A 23,698-nucleotide genomic window follows, 5' to 3' on the forward strand; every position below is an offset into this window, starting at 1 on the left:
TCGAGATTAGGTTTTGTCACTCCGATTGTCGGAGAGGTATCTCTGGGCCCTCTCGGTAATGCACATCATTTAAGCCTTGCAAGCATTGCAACTAAATGAGTTAGTTGCGGGATGATGTATTACGGAACGAGTAAAGAGACTTGCCGGTAACGAGATTGAACTAGGTATTGGATACCGACGATCGAATCTCGGGCAAGTAACATACCGATGACAAAGGGAACAACGTATGTTGTTATGCGGTCTGACCGATAAAGATCTTCGTAGAATATGTAGGAGCCAATATGGGCATCCAGGTCCCGCTATTGGTTATTGACTGGAGACGTGTCTCGGTCATGTCTACATTGTTCTCGAACCCGTAGGGTCCGCACGCTTAAGGTTACGATGACAGTTATATTATGAGTTTATGCAGTTTGATGTACCGAAGGTTGTTCGGAGTCCCGGATGTGATCACGGACATGAAGAGGAGTCTCGAAATGGTCGAGACGTAAAGATTGATATATTGGAAGCCTATGTTTGGATATCGGAAGTGTTCCGGGTGAAATCGGGATTTTACCGGAGTACCGGGAGGTTACCGGAACCCCCCGGGAGCCATATGGGCCTTAATGGGCTTTAGTGGAAAGGAGAAAGGGGCAGCCCAAGGTGGCTGCGCACCTCCCCCCTCCCCTAGTCCTATTAGGACTAGGAGAAGGTGGCCGGCCCCCCTCTCCCTCTTTCCCCCTCGGGGAATCCTAGTCCAACTAGGATTGGGGGGGAGTCCTACTCCTGGAAGGAGTAGGACTCCTCCTGCGCCCTCCTCCTGGCCGGCGCCCCCCTCCCCCTTGGCTCCTTTATATACTGAGGCAGAGGCACCCCAGAAACACACAAGTTGATCAACGTGATCTATTTCTTAGCCGTGTGCGGTGCCCCCAGCCACCATAGTCCTTGATAATACTGTAGCGGAGTTTAGGCGAAGCCCTGCTGCTATAGTACATCAAGATCGTCACCACGCCGTCGTGCTGACGGAACTCTTCCCCGACACTTTGCTGGATCGGAGTCCGGGGATCGTCATCGAGCTGAACGTGTGCTCAAACTCGGAGGTGCCGTAGTTTCGGTGCTTGATCGGTTGGATCGTGAAGACGTACGACTACTTCCTCTACGTTGCGTCAACGCTTTCGCAGTCGGTCTGCGTGGGTACGTAGACAACACTCTCCCCTCTTGTTGCTGTGCATCACATGATCTTGCGTGTGCGTAGGAAATTTTTTGAAATTACTACGAAACCCAACAATAACAGTAGTACTCGAAGCATATCCTGGCAATCAGGCTGCAAGTAGAAGTGGGTTTAAGTTTTTTTTAGGCAACGTCACGAGGCTTTATTAGTTCGTCATAATGTTTACAGGGACGGAAGGTAGATTCCCGGGATGGCCTAACCAGACACGGCAGCCACCACCGAAAGATAAAGCATACCTCGCTAAGTTGTGAGCTTCATAGTTGGAGCTCCTAAACTCATGTTTAAAATTACAAAACTCAAAAACTGAAGAGTGAGATATTATTTCAATCTTGCGAGCTACGGTACAATTGCACCGTAGCTCGCAAGATTGTCCTTCTGTAAGTCTTCCATGACCACTTTGCAATCCGATGCAACTTCAACCCGCCTCAAATATAGATCATCCGCCAGTGCCAAGGCTTCTCTAATGGCTAGAGCTTCGAGGGTCGGTGGGTCTACAATGTTGCTGAAGCCACAAGTTGATGCGCCGATGAACATGCCTTCATGATTTATACAAATCACTCCAATTGAGCCGAACCCTTGCCTGGACACAGCCGCATCAACGTTCATCTTGGCGTTCCCCGCCGACGAGGCCAGCCACCCCTTATGTTCACGTGTCTCTGTGTCATGACAGCCGGGACTTTGGCATTGATCACCTGCAACTCCCCCAAGTAGCTAGATATGAAACTATCGACCGAGTGAGGAGATTGGAAGATACTCTCATGAATGGCCTTCCTCCCGACTCCCCATATTGCCCAAAGAGACACCACCAAACGATCAAAATGCTCTTTTGTTAATATTTCATGTATAGCAAAGAGCCAATCCTTCGGGTTCTCCTCTCCTCGTTCTATCATGTGTTGCACCAAATCCTCCGGAGCCAGCGCCCATATACTGGCAGACATAGGACATGTAATCAGTGCATGCTTCCATGTGTCCACGGCTCCACAGAGTAAGCAAGAGTTTTCGGTTGACATATGACGGTGATGCAAAACGGTCCCAGTTGGCATAGATTGCCGGGCCAATCGCCATAGAAACATCCTGAGTTTCGAGGGTACTTGGATATGCCAAATCATGGACCAGTTGTTGGTCTCGCTGAACTCATATGAGGTGCCTCCCTCCTCATGCAACCATGCTTCCCTGTCGTGCTTAGTCTTGAGGATCATGTGATAGGCAGACCGAACACTGAATCTCCCCCTAGGGTCATGATGCCACACCCAAAAATCGTCAACACGATGCGTGCACAAAGGGATCTTGAGAATTGCCTCAGCGTCGAAGATAGTGAAAATCGTTCGGACCAGGCCCTCATTCCAGCTAGCCGATGTGACATCAATGAGTTGTGATACTCTTTCCGGTGGATTTTGGACGAGAGCTGTTATAGGGCGCTTGTAATTGTCTCGCGGTATCCAGTTGTGTTGCCAAATGTGAGTGGATGCACCATCTCCTATTCTGCGCACAAAACCTTGTGCTAACATGTCACGCCTGTCCAGTATCGCCCTCCATATCTGTGATGGGTGGGCTCCTAGCTCAGCCTGAAGTAGAGAGCAATCCGGAAAATATACTTCCTTGAGAATCCGAGCGCTGAGAGATGTACTGTCTGTGAGTGTACGCCATGCCTTCCTTGCTAACAATGCAAGATTGAAGATTTCCAAGTCACGAAACCCCAAACCTCCTAAGTGCTTCGGCAAAGTCATGGTATCCCATGCTACCCAGCTCGGCTTCCTCTTCCCTTGTTTTGAGCCCCACCAGAACTGACGAATGATCGATGTGATGCTATCACAAAGACCTCTTGGCAGACTGAAACATGCCATCGAGTAGACTGGGATCGCTTGTGCAACCAATTTAATCAAAATTTCCTTGCCAGCCGCAGACAATAACTTCTCCATCCAACCTTTGATCTTTTCCCAGACACGGTCTCGGAGATATTTGAACGTACCATTCTTCGAGTGACCAACATCTGTTGGCATACCCAGGTAGCGCTCACTCAATGATTCATTCTGGACCTGCAATTTATTCTTTATAGTCTCTCTCAACTATGCCGGGCAGCCCTTACTGAAGAAAATTGAAGATTTATCATTGTTAATCCTCTGCCCCAAAGCGTTACAGTAAATATCAAGTAGGTTTGACACCTGAACTGATCCTTCCCCACTGGCCTTGAATAGCAACAGGCTATCATCTGCAAATAGAAGATGGTTAACGGTAGGAGCCGTAGGAGCCACCTGAATACCTGTCGGAGATGACTGAGAACTTGATTTAAGGAGGCACGAGAGGCCCTCTGCTCCAATCAAGAACAAATAGGGGGAGATCGGGTCTCCCTGCCGGATACCTCGTGTAGGCTTGAACGATTCTAGCCTTTCTCCATTGAAGCACACCGAAAATGAAACTGAGGAAATCATGCCCATGACAATATCTATCCAGTGACCGTCAAAACCCAATTTTGTCATGATACCTCGCAAATAGTCCCACTCTAATCTGTCATACGCCTTCATCATATCTAGTTTTAGAGCACAGAAGCTGTTGGACTTTGATCTGGACCTCTTCATGAAGTGCAAACATTCATATGCGCAAATGATGTTATCAGTGATGAGCCTTCCGGGGACAAAAGCAGATTGCTCCTCCGATATTATGTCAGGTAATATCACTTTCAATCTATTGGCTATCACTTTTGAGGCTATTTTATACAAAACATTGCACAGGCTTATAGGACGAAATTGAGCAAGCACCATAGGAGTAGTTACCTTTGGGATTAACACAAGCACAATGTCATTGATGGATTCTGGGCTCTCCTCACCGCCTACAATTCTCAGCACTATGCTTGTTACCTCATCACCACAAACGTCCCAATGCCTCTGATAGAAGTGGGCAGGAAAGCCGTCAGGCCCCGATGCTTTGGGTGGGAACATTTGGAACATAGCAATCTTGACTTCCTCCTTCGTGTATGGAGCACATAGTTCCATGTTCATTGCTGTTGTCACCTTGCGCGGCACATGATTTAATACAGCGTCCATGTTTTGCACCCCCTCGGAGAGATACAAGGACTGATAAAAATCATGAGCCAACGCCTTTAGCTCTCCAGGATCGGATATCCCCACTCCCAACGAATTCTGAAGCGCCTTGATCATATTTTTCTTCCTTCTGAGACTGGCTCGCAGATGAATTTTTTGTGTGTTTTTGTCTCCCGCTGAAAGCCACTCAACTCTCGCTCTCTGACTCCACATAATTTCTTCTCTATGATACATCTCTATCAACCTCTCGTTGATCTTAAGCTCCGCATGTGAGGGGCCTGTCCTCAAGGGATCGTTCTTTTGTTCATCCAAAGATTTCTTCAAATATTTTATCTCTTTTCTCACACTTCCAAACGTGTCACAGCTCCACCTTCCCAGGTCGCTTGCAAGGTTCTGTAGTTTCTGACGCAGCTCATCCACTGTCGAGCATGGCAGGCTTGCACCCCATCCCTGGTTTATTACATCTCGAAAACGGTCATGTCTCTCCCACATTGTTTCATATCTAAAAGGACGATTGACTCGATCGTTGGTCCCGGCATCTAGATTTAGCAGCAATGGAGAGTGATCCGAAGTGACTCCCGTCAAGTGTGTTACCGATGCCAAGGGAAACATTGACAGCCAATCAGAATTCACTAGAGCTCGGTCAAGTCTACATCATGTGTAAGTTCCTCCCGTTACTTTCTTCTCGAAGGTCCAAAAATTACCTTTATAGCCTAAGTCGAGCAGCATGCAAACATCTAAAACATCATGAAACGCCTGGATCTGAGCATTACTCCGCTGTCCAATACCATGATGTTCATCTGGATGCAAAACTTTGTTGAAATCACCCAAACAGAGCCAAGGAAGGGTGCTCAAAGTACTAACGTTTTTCAGAGTTGTCCAGGTTTGATGCCTCAAGTGTGTCTGCGCCTCCCCGTATTTTGCCTGGTTCCTCGACGGATACATCTAGATGATAATCAGAATAACCAAGGATTACAACATTTATTAAATTGTTCCAAAACAAACCTATTCCTCCACTTCTTCCTGTACTGCTTACAGCATAAGCGCTATCAAAACCCAACGTGCCAGCTAGTGCTTCTACCCTATCACTTTCCAACTGTGTTTCAACAATGCATAAAAGGGTAGGGGAAATTGCCTCGCGAAATCACGAAGCTCTCGAACTGTTGCGGCTTTGCCCGCACCGCGACAGTTCCAACAGAAAATATTCATTGGGCTCGGCGACGCCCCTCGAAGGAGCCCGCCAATGAAGAGACGATCCTGCCAAGACCGGCACTGTTTTCCAAATCATCCTCCCCTGCATCTGTACTCATCTTGGTCCTCTTTTGGTCCTGTTTACTACTCTGACTAGCTGGAACCGTTGAGGGAGCTGGAAGCAAGAGCATCGCTCCCTGGCTTGTGTCGCTCGTTGCATTGTTCCCCGGCTGTATCACATGTTGCGTTTGGGCCGGCGCTCTCTTTCTGTTATTGTCTGCATCATTCATAATCATATCTGACGCACTGCCAAAACTCTCTTTCCCGTCGCCGCCCTTGTCATGATCATAGCGCGGCTCGGTTGCATGACCAGCACGACCTCCTCTCCGGCCGCCTCTACGGCCTCGACCACCTCCCGGCCCCTGTCCGGTTCTGAAAACCCAAGGAGCACGCAAATCTTTGAAAACCAAGGATGACGGAGGGTGGATTCCATTGCCATGTTCTTTGAACTGATGTCCAAGCATACCACAAACCGCACACCAATCCGGGAGTTTCTCATATTTTAGCCTATATATTTGGCGCTTCCCATCCCTTATCATCGACACAACATTCTTCAGTGACTTGTCGACATTGATCCTGATCCATACACGATGGAAATTGCCCATGAAATCCTGTGACTGTGGCTCAGCATATAGGACTTCTCCGACTTTTGCTGCTAAAGATGGCACAAGATGAGCGTATAAGGGTGGTACATCATGGATCTGCAACCAAATCTCAATTGTATCCAACAAAACCGTTGATGGTTTAGCCAATCCATCATACGGTTTGATAATAACAGCATCCCCTCGAAAGTGCCATGGACCATCACGTGTTACTCTCTCCCAATCATCCAAGCAAGAGAACTGCACCGTGTATAGATTATCTTCCAAAGGCTTGAACTGCACCTCCTGAGCAAGATCCCAAGCGGCCCTCATGTTTTTGAAAAACCAATATTGGCTATAGGTCTTTGGCGAGTGAACCCTAGCGAGAGCAATCCACCGCGCCGCCTCTACCGGGGCCTCTTTTTCATCAAACATCACGTCATCTAGATCCTCCTCCTGAAGACCTAGTTCCTTCATCAGTGCCGTCACATCATCCGGATCCGTAGGTCCTGAACGCGACCCCGATGCTCAGTCTGACGCCATTACTTCTCGAACCCTAACCCGATCAACAATGAAACCGTGCCTCTACAGGAACCCTAGGCACCTCCCACCCCCCCCGCCCCACCAAGGACCGAAGAGACTAGCAGCTCTCGGTCGTCAGAGGAGGACCAGGGAGGAGTACGGGGGCAGGGAAGGCAAAGTCTCAACGGCGGCGATCAGAATCGCCCCGAGAGGAAAAAACCCTAGCTACGGAAGTGGGTTTAAGTGAGGTTAACCATCCCATCCCACTTGAACTGTTTTAGTGGGCTCTCACTTGATAGGGAGAAAGCTAAGTGGGCTAGCCCTATTAGCCTAGTGGAACCCCACCTTAACCCACCAGCATCCATCCTCGATAGGTTCTCACTGGACAGAGGATTTTGAAGTAGTATAGCCAGCACAATTGTCGAGCGAAAGGAGGATGTCTTCGTACGTCGTGCTCGTCGCGGCCATCGTCGTCCTTGTCGCCTTCTGCTACGTGGACAAGAAAGCTCGAAGCAAGAACAGCAAGCTCCCGCCGTCGCCGCCGTGTATGCCGCTGCTGGGCTACCTCCACCTCCTTGGCCGCCTCGCGCACCGCTCCCTGCGCGACCTGCACGCTCGATACGGCAGCGACGGCGGCCTCCTGCTCCTGTGGCTCGGGCGCAGGCGGCCGCTGGTGGTGTCCACGGTGACCGTTGTGGCGGACCTGTACAAGAACCACAACCTCGCCTTTGCATGTTGGTGGTGTCCACTGTGCTCAGCGCGCTCGTGCACAAGCTCTCCTACGGCTAGATCAACGTCTCCTTCGTTCAGTGAGGTCGTGGAGCTAAGGGTGCTCCTGTACGGCTACGGCAACGCGGTTGTCACCTGTGCGGCCACCGGCGCCGCGGAGGCCACGACTGAGAGGATGAAGCAGTTAATGGGTCATGGGGAACTGCGGCGCTCATGTCGGGGCTCCATGCGGAGGACATGCTTCCTGGCGTGGTAGCGAAGCTTTCCCACTTAATTCCAGTTATCCCGTCAAAATATTAGTGGACTGTCCACTACCTTCCGAGCAAACAGCCGTGGGATGAAGTGGGCTTGTGGTGCGACACCCACCTATAGTCCCACATGCAGCCTACCTGGTAACTTTGTCATCCAAGTCCTTTGCCAATTACTCTCCCCATAAAAAACATTTTGTTTGATACTGATTCATATGTGCATACAAAGTGTCGACGTTCTCAAATCTGAACTCCCTCCGGTTCTTTCTCTTTGCTAAAGAGACCCCATGGATAGATATAACTTGACAGATACAATGAAAAGTCTAAAGTCGAGCAAACAACGAGAAGTCATTACGTTAATAAATCTTCAAATCATGTATACTTTCACATGCAACTTCAATATAACGCTATCATATCAACTGCGGCCAGACTAATCCATCGTCTTAGAGGAATCTCTAACACTTTCATTTTTGTCTCATATGCATGGTTGTTTTGTTCCTTGATTTCAGTGGTGTGCATGCTCATTAGTATATGCTAGTAGCTTAGATCCATAATTCGCTTGTACAAAAATGGATAGTGCTTTATCGCAAAGGCATATAGGAACGAGACTTGTTCTTACAAATCAAATGCTTTCAAACTTGAGACCTCAATTTCAAAGGGAAGTTTGACCCATTTACACATGGACTATCCGTTCAATTACAATTTACATAGAATTCACCTTAAGTATTATGTTGGCTAGCTCGTTTCCATCCATCCATATGCTACTCTCTTCAGACAAATTGTGCAGGGAATGTAATCACATACGAGTCGTCTAGTGAAACAACACCTTAATTATCCAAAGGGTTTTCGTAGTATGCAATAAAAATATTCTTGGAGCATTTGAGAAATAAATCAAAGGGGGAATTTACTCTGCGTTACACATGTAATATATATCATATTCTCTGAATATTACAAACTTTCAAAAGCGTTAAGGAAATATTGAAGGAGGTAGAATCATTAGTGGCAGTGTACTATTCTAGTATCTAAATGTGCATTGATGCCTAGTATCAGTATGTACAGTGACACGGAGAAAACTGTGGTGCACAAAAAGAACGGACAACACATTGTGTGTAAATAAATGGATTGTTGGAACCGTGGCTAGCCCTAGCTCTACCCCTCTCTCTCTTTCGACCTCTTTCTAGATCACCAGAGGAAGAAGAAGGAAGGAGAAGGAAGAACAAAGACACTGTAAGTTTCTTCCCAGTGCACGAACGCTGCCGCCGCACGTACGGCCTATATTCCGTCGAGCAACAAACTCGCAACCAACCTGTTACAACGCATGGGGTATTTATACGTGGAACTCACCGGGCATGTACCCAGTCTTAGCCCACGCCGAGCGGCCGATCCAGCCCGCCCCATCCACGCCCCCGCGACATGCACGTACATGCCCTGGTCGTGAGCGCCCGCCCATGGCCGACTCCAACGTCCCCACGATCCTGCTAACAGAAAACGCGCACACTACACACCACCGTGCCACACACGCACGCATTAGCCTGACTCACGCACGCACACACATGCACTAACTACCACTACGACTCACACGGCGCCAGGACTCAGCTGGTCCACTCGCCACGGCCGCATGCACGCCATGCACTAACAGCCCACAAGCACCGGATCAGCTTAGCCACGTCCTGCAAGTCAAGATTAAGGCTAACATGGATCACCTGTTAAGATGTAGTATTTCTATAATTTTGTTTTTAATCATTTATGCTTACACCCTGACAATTTGAAGAGAGGTTTATAAATATCTAAACAATGAAGGGAATTTTGATGTATGCCTGTCGATGGATACATGCACGTACCGCAAACAGTGGTAGCTATATAGGACGGTGGTGATGTATCGTGTATCCAGCTCGCCTTTGATCTGGCTTGGAGATGCCCTAAAGTTACTGAATGCTTCGAAGTTCGGTATGGCTGGTCGATGAGCCTGGGTGCAGCATTTTGCGGTGGTATCATGTGATGGTTGCTTTCTGAAGTGAAATCCATAAACTGAAACCACAAGTCACACCTTTGCGTCTTTCTTTTTTCTCTAAATTGTTTTTCGTTGTGGGCATGCGCTTGAATGGAATCGACTGTGTCTTGAAGCACATGATGAGCATCTGTTAGAAAAAGTGTACACGCCCGGTAGTTTCCCTTGAACTTCTTCAGTGGTGATTGCAAGCCGCCGCCTGCTGCCGATGACTGCTTTTGCACCGCGTCTATAAGAAACAGGTTTATTGTAACGGCTCTGCTAAAAATCAGTCGACTGATTTTTAGTGAAGTCTCAGTCAATTTGTTGACCCTTAGATCTTTGTGTTGCTTTAGGATCTGTGCAACCCTGTTGTTTCCTGTATATCAGCCCACATAGGGAACGAACTGGGTGGGCCTGTTTTATTGTCTATGTTTTTTTTGTCGGGGCAGGCTTCAGATGGTGGGCTGGGCGCAGGTCCTTTTTCTTTGTGTGTTGGACTTTATTTTTCCGGTTGTTGTAAAAGGTTTGGGCCCGTTTCTTTTTTTCTTTTTGATTCTTTTCTACAGGATGGGAGCGAACAGGTAGAGTGAAGTGACTTGTGTGTGTCTGTTTGTTCTTCAGTTAGTAGCAGTTCATAGGCCTCGATTTTTTTATTTATTCTACCATTATTTTTATTATTTATTTATTTTTCATTTTATTTTTTCTCTGTTTAGGTTCATACAGGACTGTTTAAACTCAGTCGATTCCCTGGCCGTTAGATCATTGTTGCTTCAAGATCTATGTAGTTATGTCTCTCGTATTGAAATCGACTGCTTAGGTGCGCGATGGGCCAATTTTCTGTTCTTTTGTTGTTTCTTTTCTCTCGTGTTTGCCAAATATGCGCTATGGGCTGGGCTTGAGAGATTGCTTTTTTGTCTAGTTTTGGGCTTAGTTTTTCAACGGGGAAACAAACCGTCCAAGCAAGGGGTGGGGAAGCGGTTGAGAATCTTTTTTAATCTTTTATTTACTTTTAGGTATTTCAAATGATTGTTTCGTTTATGTTCCTTGTCATGTTTGAATTTCTTTTTACATTTTTACATTTTTGTATTTTTGTATTTTCTCCTTTTCTCTTGCTTTTCTATTTTTTTTTCCTTTTTTATTATTGTTTTCAACCCTTTTTTGCACGATTCTAGTTAACTTATTCTTTTTAATTTTCTTAACTGATCAACACGTTTTTATTTTTAAAAATTGACAACATTGTCATCTGGTTGGACAATCTTCCTAACTCCACCGACTGTAAATCAATTGTTCTTTGTCGGGGGAGGGGATAGTTGCATGTTTATCACTAGACACATAACTGCAAGTGTCGCACCCCGACGTAACGACATGCCTTCAATGCAACTGCAACTATGTGGAGTTTTGTCAGGGAAGTGGAAAATTGTTTGTGTGACACATAACTGCAAGTGTTGTATTTCCGACTGAAATTTTGTGGTGTTTAGTCGGGAGGGGCACTTGCATGCATGTCACTAGCCATGCAACTGCAAATATCTCCCCTACGGCAATCGCATATCTTCAACGCGACTACAACTATGTGGTGTTTTTGTCGGGGAAGGGGCAGTTGCATGCATGCCACTATGCATGTAACTGTAAATGTTGCCCCTATTTTACAACTCTGTGTTTTTTTGGGGGAAAGGAATGGTTGCATGCCTGCCATTAGGTATACAATTGCAAGTGTTGTCCTCGACGGCAACTGCATGTCTTCAATTCTACTACAACTTAGTGGTGCTTTGTCAGTGGGAGAGTTTGTTGCATATATACCACTAGGCATGCAGCTACAAGTGTCGCCCCCGACAGCAACTGCATGTATTTCAACATGAGTGCAACTCTATGGTGTTTTTTGTGCGGTTGGGCTAAAAATCAGTCGACTAATTTGTAAGGAAGTCTCAGTCGATGTACTTCACCGTCCATCGTTTTATGTTTAAGATCCAGGATCACTGTTTTCCTTTCCTTGTGTTGTATCGGCCTGTTTTAGTTGTGCCCCCGGCCCATTGTCTTGTTTCTTTTTTCTTTTCTTTGTCTTTGTGTTGGACAGAGATGCCCATGGGCTGGCCGTGAGGGGTGGTGTCGCTTTTCCTTTGTCTATTTTTTGGGCCTTCTTCTAGGCTGAATTTTTTGTTAGTGCTCGTATTGCCTTGGGGCAGGAGCGATTAATAGGGTTGTTTGCTTTGATTTGTTCCCATTTTCTTTTTGTTTTTCTTTATTTTCTATTGCTATTATTATTTAAAAAATATTGTCACTTGTTTACACATACATCGATCACAAACAATTGCATGTACATCGGATCACATGCAATTACATGTTTTATTGTCAGTGTCTATATGCAACTTTTTTTTCTAAAAATATTATCGCCGGCACGCCCATCGACCACACACAGTTTCATGCACATCGGCCACACACAATTGTATGTATGTCATTGGCATGTAACTTATCTTTTTTTCCTTCTCAAAAATATTTGTCACCGGCCAACTAGACTTTGTTTCTAGTTTGAGTTTTTTTAAACTTTCTTTGTGGTTCGAGTAGAGACCAGTAGGGACAGTCGCATGTTCAACACTAGGAATGCAACTGCAAGTGTCGCACCTGACCACAACTCCATGTCTTCTAGCACGACCACAACTAGAAGTTTTTGTTTTGTTGGAAGGGGCGCCGGTAGAGGGGGCGGGCCAGTTTCAAGCCCGACAACATCGCCACAGCTGCAAGTGCCGCACCCGACCGCAACTGCATGTCCCCTAACATGGTTGCAACTGGACCTTTGTTTTGTCGAAGGGGCGGCAAGAGTGGGGGCGGGCCGATTGCATGTCCGATACTAGGAATGCAACTGCAAGTGTCACACCCAATCGCAACTGCATGTCTTCTAGCCCGACTGCAACTGGACTTTTTTGTTCTGTCGGAGGGGGCGCCGGTAGAGGGGGCGGGCCAGTTGCAAGCCCAACAACATCCCTACAACTCCAAGCGCCGGACCCGACCGCAACTGCATGTCCCCAAACATGGTTGCAATTGGACCTTTGTTTTGTTGGAGGGGGCGGCGGGAGAGGGGGTGGGCCAGTTGCATATCTGACACTAGGAATGCAACTGCAAATGTCGCACCTGGCCGCAATTGCATGTCTTGTAACCAGACCGCAACTCGACTTTTTTGTTCTGTCGGAGGGGGCGGGTCAGTTGCAACCCCAACAACAGCCCCGCAACTGCAAGTGTCGTACCCAACCGCAACCGCATGTCTTGTAACCCGACCGCAACTGGACTTTTTTGTTCTGTCGGAGGGGGTGGGCAAGTTGCAAGCTCGACAACATCCCTGCAACTGCAAGCACCGCACCCGACCGCAACTGCATGTCCCCGAACATGGTTCCAATTGGACCTTTGTTTTGTCGGACGGGGCGGTAGGAGAGGGGGCTAGTTGCATGTTTGACACTAGGAATGCAACTGCAAGTGTCGCATAAGGCCGCAACTGCATGTCTTGTAACTCGACCGCAACTGGACTTTTTTTTTCTATCAGAAGGAGCGGGCCAGTTGCAAGCCCGACAATAGCCCCGCAACTACAAGTGTTGCACCCGGCCGCAACTTCATGTCCCCCAACATGGTTGCAACTGGACCTTTATTTTGTTGGGGGGGCAGTTGCATGTTCAATACTAGGCATGCAACTGCAAGTGTCACACCCGACCGAAACTGCATGTCTTCTAGCCGGACCGCAACTGAACTTTTTTGTTCTGTCGGAGGGGACACCGGTAGAGGGGGCGAGCCAGTTGCAAGCCCGACAACATCCCCGCAACTGCAAGTGTCGCACCCGACCGCAACTACATGTCTACCACTATTTCTATTTTCTACTTTTAATTTTATTTTTGTTTTTCTAGGTTTTTTATCTATTCTAGATAGTGTTGTTTTTTATTTTTCAAACGTACCACCCAGTTGCACGTCACCCCGTGTGCGACCACATATGTTGTAGTCCACATGCAATTCAAAGCGACATTAGCCGGGGTATAACTAGGGTGCGGGCGGGGCGGGGAGCTGAGTGCTTGGGCGGCCCGATTTACTTTTCTTTAATCATTTCTCTACCATTTGTTTTCCTTTCTATTTTTATTTTTCCGTTTTGGATTTGTGTTATTTTCCTTTTCTAAATGGTGGTGTTTTGGACTTCTTTTGGGAAAAATGTTGCCACTCAATTAGCACATGTGTGGTATGTACACAGTTGCATGCACTCCGGCCATGCGCAATTACACGACCACTGTCCATGTGCAACTTAACATTCTTTTTCTTTTTAAAAAGTAGTGCCAATGGGGTTATACACATGTCAGTAGCATGTCCGTCTACCATGTGCAATTTCCATGCCTGTGACTTCTATTTTTAAGAAACTGGAGAAAAAAAAGACTTGAATAGAAAAGAGAGAGAGAGAACACAACACCAACACGCACAAGCTGCACGGACAGCTAATCTTACCTCAGCCGATGCATGACGACCTGAAAAGCATTAATGATGCATGGACAGTTAATTGACAGAGATAAAATATAAATGTAAGCCAGCCCAAACCAGTGAAGACCATCATAGAAAACAACAGACAAAGGACAACCGAGCCCACAAACAAGCCCAACAAGCAAACATCATTGGGCTTGTTTGTTTGATCGTAGTTTCTGATCGCTGGTTTGTGATGTTTGCTTGTTGGGCTTGTTTGTGGGCTCGGTTGTCCTTTGTCTATTGTTTTCTATGATGGGCTTCACTGGTTTGGGATGGCTTACATTTATATTTTATCTCTGTCAATTAACTGTCCATGCATCATTAATGCTTTTCAGGTCGTCGTGCATCGGCTGAGGTAAGATTAGCTGTCCGTGCAGCTTGTGCGTGTTGGTGTTGTGTTCTCTCTCTCTCTCTTTTCTGTGCAAGTCTTTTTTCTCTCCAGTTTCTTAAAAATAGAAATGACAGGCATGGAAATTGCACGTGGTAGACGGACATGCTACTGACATGTGTATAACCCCATTGGCACTACTTTTTAAAAAGAAAAAGAATGTTAAGTTGCACATGGGCAGTGGACGTGTAATTGCGCATGGCCGGAGTGCATGCAACTGTGTACATACCACACATGTGCTAATTGAGTGGCAACATTTTTCCCAAAAGAAGTCCAAAACACCACCATTTAGAAAAGGAAAATAACACAAATCCAAAACAGAAAAATAAAAATAGAAAGGAAAACAAATGGTAGAGAAATGATTAAAGAAAAGTAAATCGGGCCGCCCAAGCACTCAGCTCGCCGCCCCGCCCGGACCCTAGTTATACCCCGGCTAATGTCGCTTTGAATTGCATGTGGACTACAACATATGTGGTCGCACACGGGGCGACGTGCAACTGCGTGGCATGTTTGAAAAATAAAAACAACACTATTTAGAATAGATAAAAAAACCTAGAAAAACAAAAATAAAATTAAAAGTAGAAAATAGAAATAGTGGTAGACATGTAGTTGCGGTTGGGTGCGACACTTGCAGTTGCGGGGATGTTGTCGGGCTTGCAACTGGCCCGCCCCCTCTACCGGTGTCCCCTCCGACAGAACAAAAAAGTTCAGTTGCGGTCCGGCTAGAAGACATGCAGTTTCGATCGGGTGTGACACTTGCAGTTGCATGCCTAGTATTGAACATGCAACTGCCCCCCCCCCCTCCAACAAAATAAAGGTCCAGTTGCAACCATGTTGGGGGACATGAAGTTGCGGCCGGGTGCAACACTTGTAGTTGCGGGGCTGTTGTCGGGCTTTCAACTGGCCCGCTCCTTCCGATAGAACAAAAAAGTCCAGTTGCGGTCGAGTTACAAGACATGCAGTTGCGGCCTTGTGCGACACTTGCAGTTGCAGTCCTAGTGTCGAACATGCAACTAGTCCCCTCTCCTACCGCCCCGTCCGACAAAACAAAGGTCCAATTGGAACCATGTTCGGGGACATGCAGTTGCGGTCGGGTGCGGTGCTTGCAGTTGCAGGGATGTTGTCGAGCTTGCAACTTGCCCACCCCCTCCGACAGAACAAAAAAGTCCAGTTGCGGTCGGGTTACAAGACATGCGGTTGCGGTTGGGTACGACACTTGCAGTTGCGGGGCTGTTGTCGGGGTTGCAACTGACCCGCCCCCTCCGACAGAACAAAAAAGTCGAGTTGCAGTCTGGTTACAAGACATGCAATTGCGGCCAGGTGCGACATTTGCAGTTGCATTCCTAGTGTCAGATATGCAACTGGCCCACCCCCTCTCCCGCCGCCCCCTCCAACAAAACAAAGGTCCAATTGCAACCATGTTTGGGGACATGCAGTTGCGGTCGGGTCCGGCGCTTGGAGTTGCAGGGATGTTGTTGGGCTTGCAACTGGCCCGCCCCCTCTACCGGCGCCCCCTCCGACAGAACAAAAAAGTCCAGTTGCAGTCGGGCTAGAAGACATGCAGTTGCGATTGGGTGTGACACTTGCAGTTGCATTCCTAGTATCGGACATGCAATCGGCCCGCCCCCACTCTTGTCGCCCCTTCGACAAAACAAAGGTCCAGTTGCAACCATGTTAGGGGACATGCAGTTGCGGTCGGGTGCGGCACTTGCAGCTGTGGCGATGTTGTCGGGCTTGAAACTGGCCCGCCCCCTCTACCGGCGCCCCTTCCAACAAAACAAAAACTTCTAGTTGTGGTCGTGCTAGAAGACATGGAGTTGTGGTCAGGTGTGACACTTGCAGTTGCATTCCTAGTGTTGAACATGCGACTGTCCCTACTGGTCTCTACTCGAACCACAAAGAAAGTTTAAAAAAACTCAAACTAGAAACAAAGTCTAGTTGGCCGGTGACAAATATTTTTGAGAAGGAAAAAAGATAAGTTACATGCCAATGACATACATACAATTGTGTGTGGCCGATGTGCATGAAACTGTGTGTGGTTGATGGGCGTGCCGGCGATAATATTTTTAGAAAAAAAGTTGCATATAGACACTGACAATAAAACATGTAATTGCATGTGATCCGATGTACATGCAATTGTTTGTGATCGATGTATGTGTAAACAAGTGACAATATTTTTTAAATAATAATAGCAATAGAAAATAAAGAAAAACAAAAAGAAAATGGGAACAAATCAAAGCAAACAACCCTATTAATCGCTCCTGCCCCAAGGCAATACGAGCACTAACAAAAATTCAGCCTAGAAGAAGGCCCAAAAAATAGACAAAGGAAAAGCGACACCACCCCTCACGGCCAGCCCATGGGCATCTCTGTCCAACACAAAGAAGAATAGAAGAGAAGGCAAGAAAAGAAAAAAGAAACAAGACAATGGGCCGGGGGCACAACTAAAACAGGCCGATACAACACAAGGAAAGGAAAACAGTGATCCTGGATCTTAAACATAAAACGATGGACGGTGAAGTACATCGACTGAGACTTCCTTACAAATTAGTCGACTGATTTTTAGCCCAACCGCACAAAAAACACCATAGAGTTGCACTCATGTTGAAATACATGCAGTTGCTGTCGGGGGCGACACTTGTAGCTGCATGCCTAGTGGTATATATGCAACAAACCCTCCCACTGACAAAGCACCACTAAGTTGTAGTAGAATTGAAGACATGCAGTTGCCGTCGAGGACAACACTTGCAATTGTATACCTAATGGCAGGCATGCAACCATTCCTTTCCCCCAAAAAAACACAGAGTTATAAATAGGGGCAACAATTACTGTTACATGCATAGTGGCATGCATGCAACTGCCCCTTCCCCGACAAAAACACCACATAGTTGTAGTCGCGTTGAAGATATGCGATTGCCGTAGGGGAGATATTTGCAGTTGCATGGCTAGTGACATGCATGCAAGTGCCCCTCCCGACTAAACACCACAAAATTTCAGTCGGAAATACAACACTTGCAGTTATGTGTCACACAAACAATTTTCCACTTCCCTGACAAAACTCCACATAGTTGCGGTTGCATTGAAGGCATGTCGTTACGTCGGGGTGCGACACTTGCAGTTATGTGTCTAGTGATAAACATGCAGCTATCCCCTCCCCCGACAAAGAACAATTGATTTACAATCGGTGAAGTTAGGGAGATTGTCCAACCAGATGACAATGTTGTCAATTTTTTTAAAAAAACGTGTTGATCAGTTAAGGAAATTAAAAAGAATAAGTTAACTAGAATCGTGCAAAAAAGGGTTGAAAACAATAATAAAAAAGGAAAAAAATAGAAAAGCAAGAGAAAAGGAGAAAATACAAAAATGTAAAAAGAAATTCAAACATGACAAGGAACATAAACGAAACAATCATTTGAAATACCTAAAAGTAAATAAAAGATTAAAAAAGATTCTCAACCGCTTCCCACCCCTTGCTTGGACGATTTGTTTCCCCGTTGAAAAACTAAGGCAAAAGTCTGAAAAAAACCTTGACTTCGTAGTTGAAGTCTAAAATGAACCCTAAACTGCAAATCCTTGAAATTAGCACCCTGTCTTACATAATCCCGGTCTATCCCGACCCTTCTTGGCTGAGAAGGTGTTTGTCTTCCCTGGGATTACACAAATGGTAGAGAGGGGGGGGAAGCAAGGCCAGCTGGTCTGAACGACGTGGTCTGTACAAACGTTGCTGGTGTTTTTACGCACAAGCACACCATACCACTTCTTTGCTTGCTGCTCTAAACGTGTTGATTTGTTCTACACTTGCACAAATGGTAGTGATCGGAAGTTTTTTTTGCAAAAATAAAGATACATAGAAAACACATTTGGACTTGTACGTGTGACATGATAGGAAAAACTCATTAAAAAAAATTGGGCGCTTATAGACGCCGGCGCGCCGGCCGAAAGTTTGGGTCGGTCGAGCCCAAGCCGTTATACGTGAGCCGTGCGGCCGTTGGATCCAGACAAGAAAAAAACAAATTGTCCCTAACTTCTTCTTCTTCGGGTTGTCGGGGTGGATCCCCATGTCCCGCTCAGGGAGCGTGCCTCCTATCCGGGTCGCAGCCCGGGAGGAGAAGGGAGGGGATGCGCGTGCATGAAGGCTAGAGGTAGGGGATGGAGGTGTATAGGAAAGAAGGCGTGTCACACAGGGCCACTGCGCATTGCACGTTGGGCCAGCATGGTGTGCGAGCGCCCAATGTTTATCTAAAAAAATCTTTAATTTCAACTAAAACTAGCTTCCTCAATTTTACTCACGACTAACACACACATGCATTAATGCTCACCCGTCAGAGCTGTCAAACCAACACCGGGAGACGATGACCACGGTCGCCATGGACCGGAGCCATCACGAACCGGAGCAAATCGAGTTAGAGACGACGCTTCCCATGGAGCTCCGGCAGGCAACAAGGAGTCGCCGCAGCGCCGCCGCCTACGCAATCGTGGAAGGGCACCCATCTTTATCCGTCGGTGCCGACTGCCACACATGCCACACCGCGTGCCACCAACTCCCGGCGCCAACTCCCCACGGCAACCATTCTCCTTCGCGGCAGAGCGCCCCGCAACACCGTAGCTCCGTGAGAGGGAAGAAACGGAGTGCCTCGCCGCCACTGGTACCGTGTGGGCTTTGCCCGGCGGCGCCTACTGACGGCGGTGAGGAGAGGGAGATCTGGGTAGGAGGTAGTTCCCTCGGCGACTAGGGTTCTGCCCGGGTCGCCTGCGGGGTCCTGTTCTCGATTACACTCCATTTGTTTGCCAGTTTCGAGATATATCAGTCTAGCAGGAGATGAACTATACACAAGATTGAGAAATTTTACACCATTACTGATTAACGATGAAACATGGTGAAACATGCACGTTCCTTCACACACCTACGTATTTGGCTTGGCTAGCTAGCTAGCAACAATGGAGCTTGCGTGCACAGGGCAGACGACTGAACGGCCAGTGATTGAGCACACGTACTCGGTACTCACGCCTGCAAGCACTAAAGATTGAACGGCCACTTCGGTAAATCTCCATCTATCCCACTGCAAAACTATTCGGTTTTTCCTAATCTCTGTTACGTGTGCAATCTTGACGGGGACAAACGCCTCCTCGACCAAAAAGGTCGGGATAAACCGGGATCAGATAAGACGGTCTGCTAATTTTAGGGATTTGGAGTTTAGGGTTCATTTCAGACTTCCACTACGAAATCAAGGTTTTTTTTAGACTTTTCCCAAAAACTAATCCCAAAACTAGACAAAAAAACAATCTCTCAAGCCCAGCCCATAGCGCATATTTGGCAAACACGAGAGAAAAGAAACAACAAAAGAACAGAAAATTGGCCCATCGCGTACCTAAGCAGTCGATTTCAATACGAGAGACATAGCTACATAGATCTTGAAGCAACAATGATCTAACGGCCAGGGAATCGACTGAGTTTAAACAATCCTGTATGAACCTAAACAGAGAAAAAATAAAATGAAAAATAAATAAATAATAAAAATAATGGTAGAATAATAAAAAAATCGAGGCCTATGAACTGCCACTAACTGAAGAACAAACAGACACACACAAGTCACTTCACTCTACCTGTTCGCTCCCATCCTGTAGAAAAGAATCAAAAAGATAAAAAGAAACGGGCCCAAACCTTTTACAACAACCGGAAAAATAAAGTCCAACACACAAAGAAAAAGGACCTGCGCCTTGCGCCCAGCCCATCATCTGAAGCCTGCCCCGACAAAAAAAAACATAGACAATAAAACAGGCCAACCCAGTTCATTCCCTATGTGGGTTGATATACAGGAAACAACAGGGTTGCACAGATCCTAAAGCAACACAAAGATCTAAGGGTCAACAAATTGACTGAGACTTCACTAAAAATCAGTCGAGCCGTTCTTTTAATGGAAATCGGAGAGAATGCTCTGTTTTGTCAAAAAAACAAGAAACAGGTTTATTCATCTGAGCCGGATGGCATCGGTTCGGTTGGATGCCTTGATCCACAAAGCCCTTCCACGGACTAGAATGACGTTCATAGATACGTTTTCCATTTCCATGCGTTGAGACGGACAATATCACAAAGGGAATTGAGCAGAAGCGCCCCGGTCGGGTGCAGCACGCCAATGGAGCATCGCAGCTAGGTAGCCCACTGTACGACAGCGCCAGCGACAATGCCAATGGGAAACCAGGTCAGAGAAACGACCGACGACGTGTTTGGTGTTTCCAACCTCTGCCTGTCACGTCATAGCCACTACCAGATCTCCGGCGAGATCTCTGCTCGACGGTGCTCGTTGGCATCTATCTATCTCCATGGGAGATGCTGCGGCGGCGGCCGGCTTTTTGTGTGCAACATTGCGTGCGCATGGTCGACAAAAGCCACCACTAGGCTGAAACGCCGAATTTCACTGTCGGCGAGGAATTCTCACGCGCGCGGGGCAGTGGTGGCTAGGCAGGTGATTGTCTCTTTGGACATGAAGTATCCAGCTCGTACTCCGCAGGCAAGGAATTCACTGTCTTCACGTACATGCTCAGCATCTTTTAGCCAAAGAGCACGAGATAGGTCAGCTAATTTGCGTTATACTGTCTGCATGATTGCAACTTGCAAGCCGCCGGCTGCTAGTGATTTCTTTCTTTTGCAGGGCATCTGAAGGAAACAGCTGGGATTTATCTGGGCCGGATGGAAAGAATCCTGTTCGATTCGGTGGTCACTCGGACGACGAAGTCCATTGACCAGAGTGGCGTTCATTCTAGGTTCGTTCCCCTTCTAAAATGACTTGACGTCTTGGACAAGATCACAAATGAATTGAGCAGGTCAGAACTCACAAGTGAGTCGGAGAGTCTAGCGACGCGGGTATCACACGGCGACGTACTACAAGTACTCCAGGATCGGTTCAACTAGGTAGTCTACTGTACGACAGCGCCAGCTCCAGTGGCAGCTGGGAAACGGCATGCAGCAGCTCAGCTCGGCTCAGCTCAGAGGAACACCAAAGGCAAGCTTGTCTACCACTTGACTCGTCCCTGTCCAATCTACTAGGAACAAAAATGCCATAGACCACATCGACCGCCACTTGCACTTGCAGCATATGTATCTCCGGCGAGATCTGCTCGACAATGCCCATTGGCATCTACCGGGTAGCTCTCTACCCATCAAGACGGATTTGCATTCCATTATGGAAGATGCTGCCACGGCCGGCTTTATGCCGGCTCGTTACGACAGGCAAAAACATTGCGTGGTCGACGGCGACGTAGGCACCGCTACCTGAAACGTAACGCCGATTTGCAGTCGACCAGAGATTTTCCTTGACGGTGCGTCCGTGCCTGTTGATGGGTACGGGCACGTACCGCGGACAGTGGCAGCTGGGATGGTGATGATGTATCGTGTATCCCGCCTTCGATTGGATCCTTGTCTCGCAGCCGTGCAATGAGGATACGGTATGCGCGTCGTATTCCAGCAAGTATCCATTGCTATCTGAAGCTTTTCTGGTGCCCGGTCGCAGCATGAGAGCGTTGGACTCAACTTATTTATGTGCCACAAATATTGTCGTGCAAATTGATATCAAATACAGTTTTGCTAAAGCACATCTAAGTCATATGTCATTGATCTTACATTAAGATTCGTGTAAATATTTTCTTTCTCTTTTATCTTTTTTTTATGCTTGATTCACTCACTTAGATGTGCAATAATTAGGGCACATCTAGATATTTCTTCTCAGAATAAGAAATGGAATATTATGGTGCTGATGTTCCTGGTAAATATATTCAGGTTGTAGAGGAATATTTTTGTTCTTTTAATCTATATGAGTTGCAAATTTCACAAAAAAAATATATATTGTAATGTACACCTGTAGTCATCGGATTATACTACTTGTATGTTTGGCTTTTTCAAACTTTATTTTGTCTTTTGCACTTTTAATGTACAATGGTTGCACAATGTGTAAAAAAAAATTGGAAACAGAATACAAAGACAGACGTTCATATTTACTTAACTGTTTTTGTGCTATTGAATTCTTTTCTTCATTTTTGCCTTTTATTTTAGTCGGCTACTTTTGTATGTTTTAGCAATTCATGAGACTGTAAAATTCAAGTTGAGTATTACAGTGAAACCTTAGTTGTTATGAAGGAAGATGCAAGGCAATGAGGCCAAATATTTTTCAATTAAAGTACATGAAATGACCAACAACAATAGAACCACGACAAGATACGACAAATAGACACCTAGAGTAAGCCGGAAGTCATCTTTCTTCGAAAGTGCTCTTCTCGGCTCGAGCTCACAGACCTCGGATGAATAGTGGTAAAATCAAAGCAAATTGAAAATTAAAATAAAAGAATGAATTTTGTTGTGGCAAACATTGACAAACATTTTGATTGCTTGCATATATCACGAAATGACATTCATGAAAGACGTGGCAAACAAAAAACTGATGGTCCAAAATGCTTTTTAAAATAACATTTTTGAAGCATCAATTTTTTTTGCCACGTCTGTCACGAATGTCATTCCATGATGAAATTGTGCAATCAATCATTTTCATCTTCTCCTGCTTTTACAGCCAACTCGATCGTCATTGTTCGTATTCTCGTGCGAGCATAAGGTGGTTTGCACCTCCAGTAATGCACTGCGAGAAATCCTTATTTCCCCTTGGAAAGCTAAAGATTCCTCATTATTTATTGCCCACGACTGACCTACGGCAGTTTAACACACGAAACGCACTCCGGTCGGCAGTCAACAGGACGGCCTCCTTGGGCGCGCCGGCCGGCCGGAATCGTGCAAAACAAGCCGAAGAGCCAGCCGCAAAGCTGCCGCCGCGCGTTTCCATGCACCCCAACCAACCGGAGCAGGACGCGCGCGCATGCGGACACGCGCATCACGCCGTACGACCAAGTCCGAAAAGTCTCGACAGAAAGAAACCATTTTGTACAGTGGCTCCTGACCTGGCGAAACGCCTTGGAGCAGCCGAACTCGCTGGCCTTGTTGATTAATTATTAAGGAATATTCCTCTTGCTGCGGTCGATTAGCCGTGGCGAGGACGTGGCTGACATGCGGGGCCCGCCCAGTGCGGCCACCCCGACCTCTCCGTCCAGCGGAGATGTCCAAGTCGCAAACCAGTCGGACTTTTGGGCAACTGGCACTGGGCCCTGTGCCGTTTTCCATCCCGTCCGCGGCCTCTACGCGAACGCCACGCGAGCAGAGCGCCGTGGTCGCACGTTCAAACATTGCGTGTTCAACGGTCAACATTCAAACGCTTCGACCCAA

General features: G+C 46.9%; 1 pseudogene; it reads left to right on the forward strand.

Annotated features, from left to right (window-relative positions):
* Nucleotides 1–7,035: 7,035 nt before the first annotated feature.
* On the forward strand, nt 7,036–7,752 carry LOC147958880 (cytochrome P450 71A21-like; annotated as a pseudogene).
* The last annotated feature ends 15,946 nt before the right edge of the window (nt 7,753–23,698 follow it).

The sequence above is a fragment of the Triticum urartu genome, chromosome 7A (assembly GCF_056163025.1).
Source record: "Triticum urartu cultivar PI428250 chromosome 7A, HENAU_Tu73, whole genome shotgun sequence".
Lineage (NCBI taxonomy): Eukaryota > Viridiplantae > Streptophyta > Magnoliopsida > Poales > Poaceae > Triticum > Triticum urartu.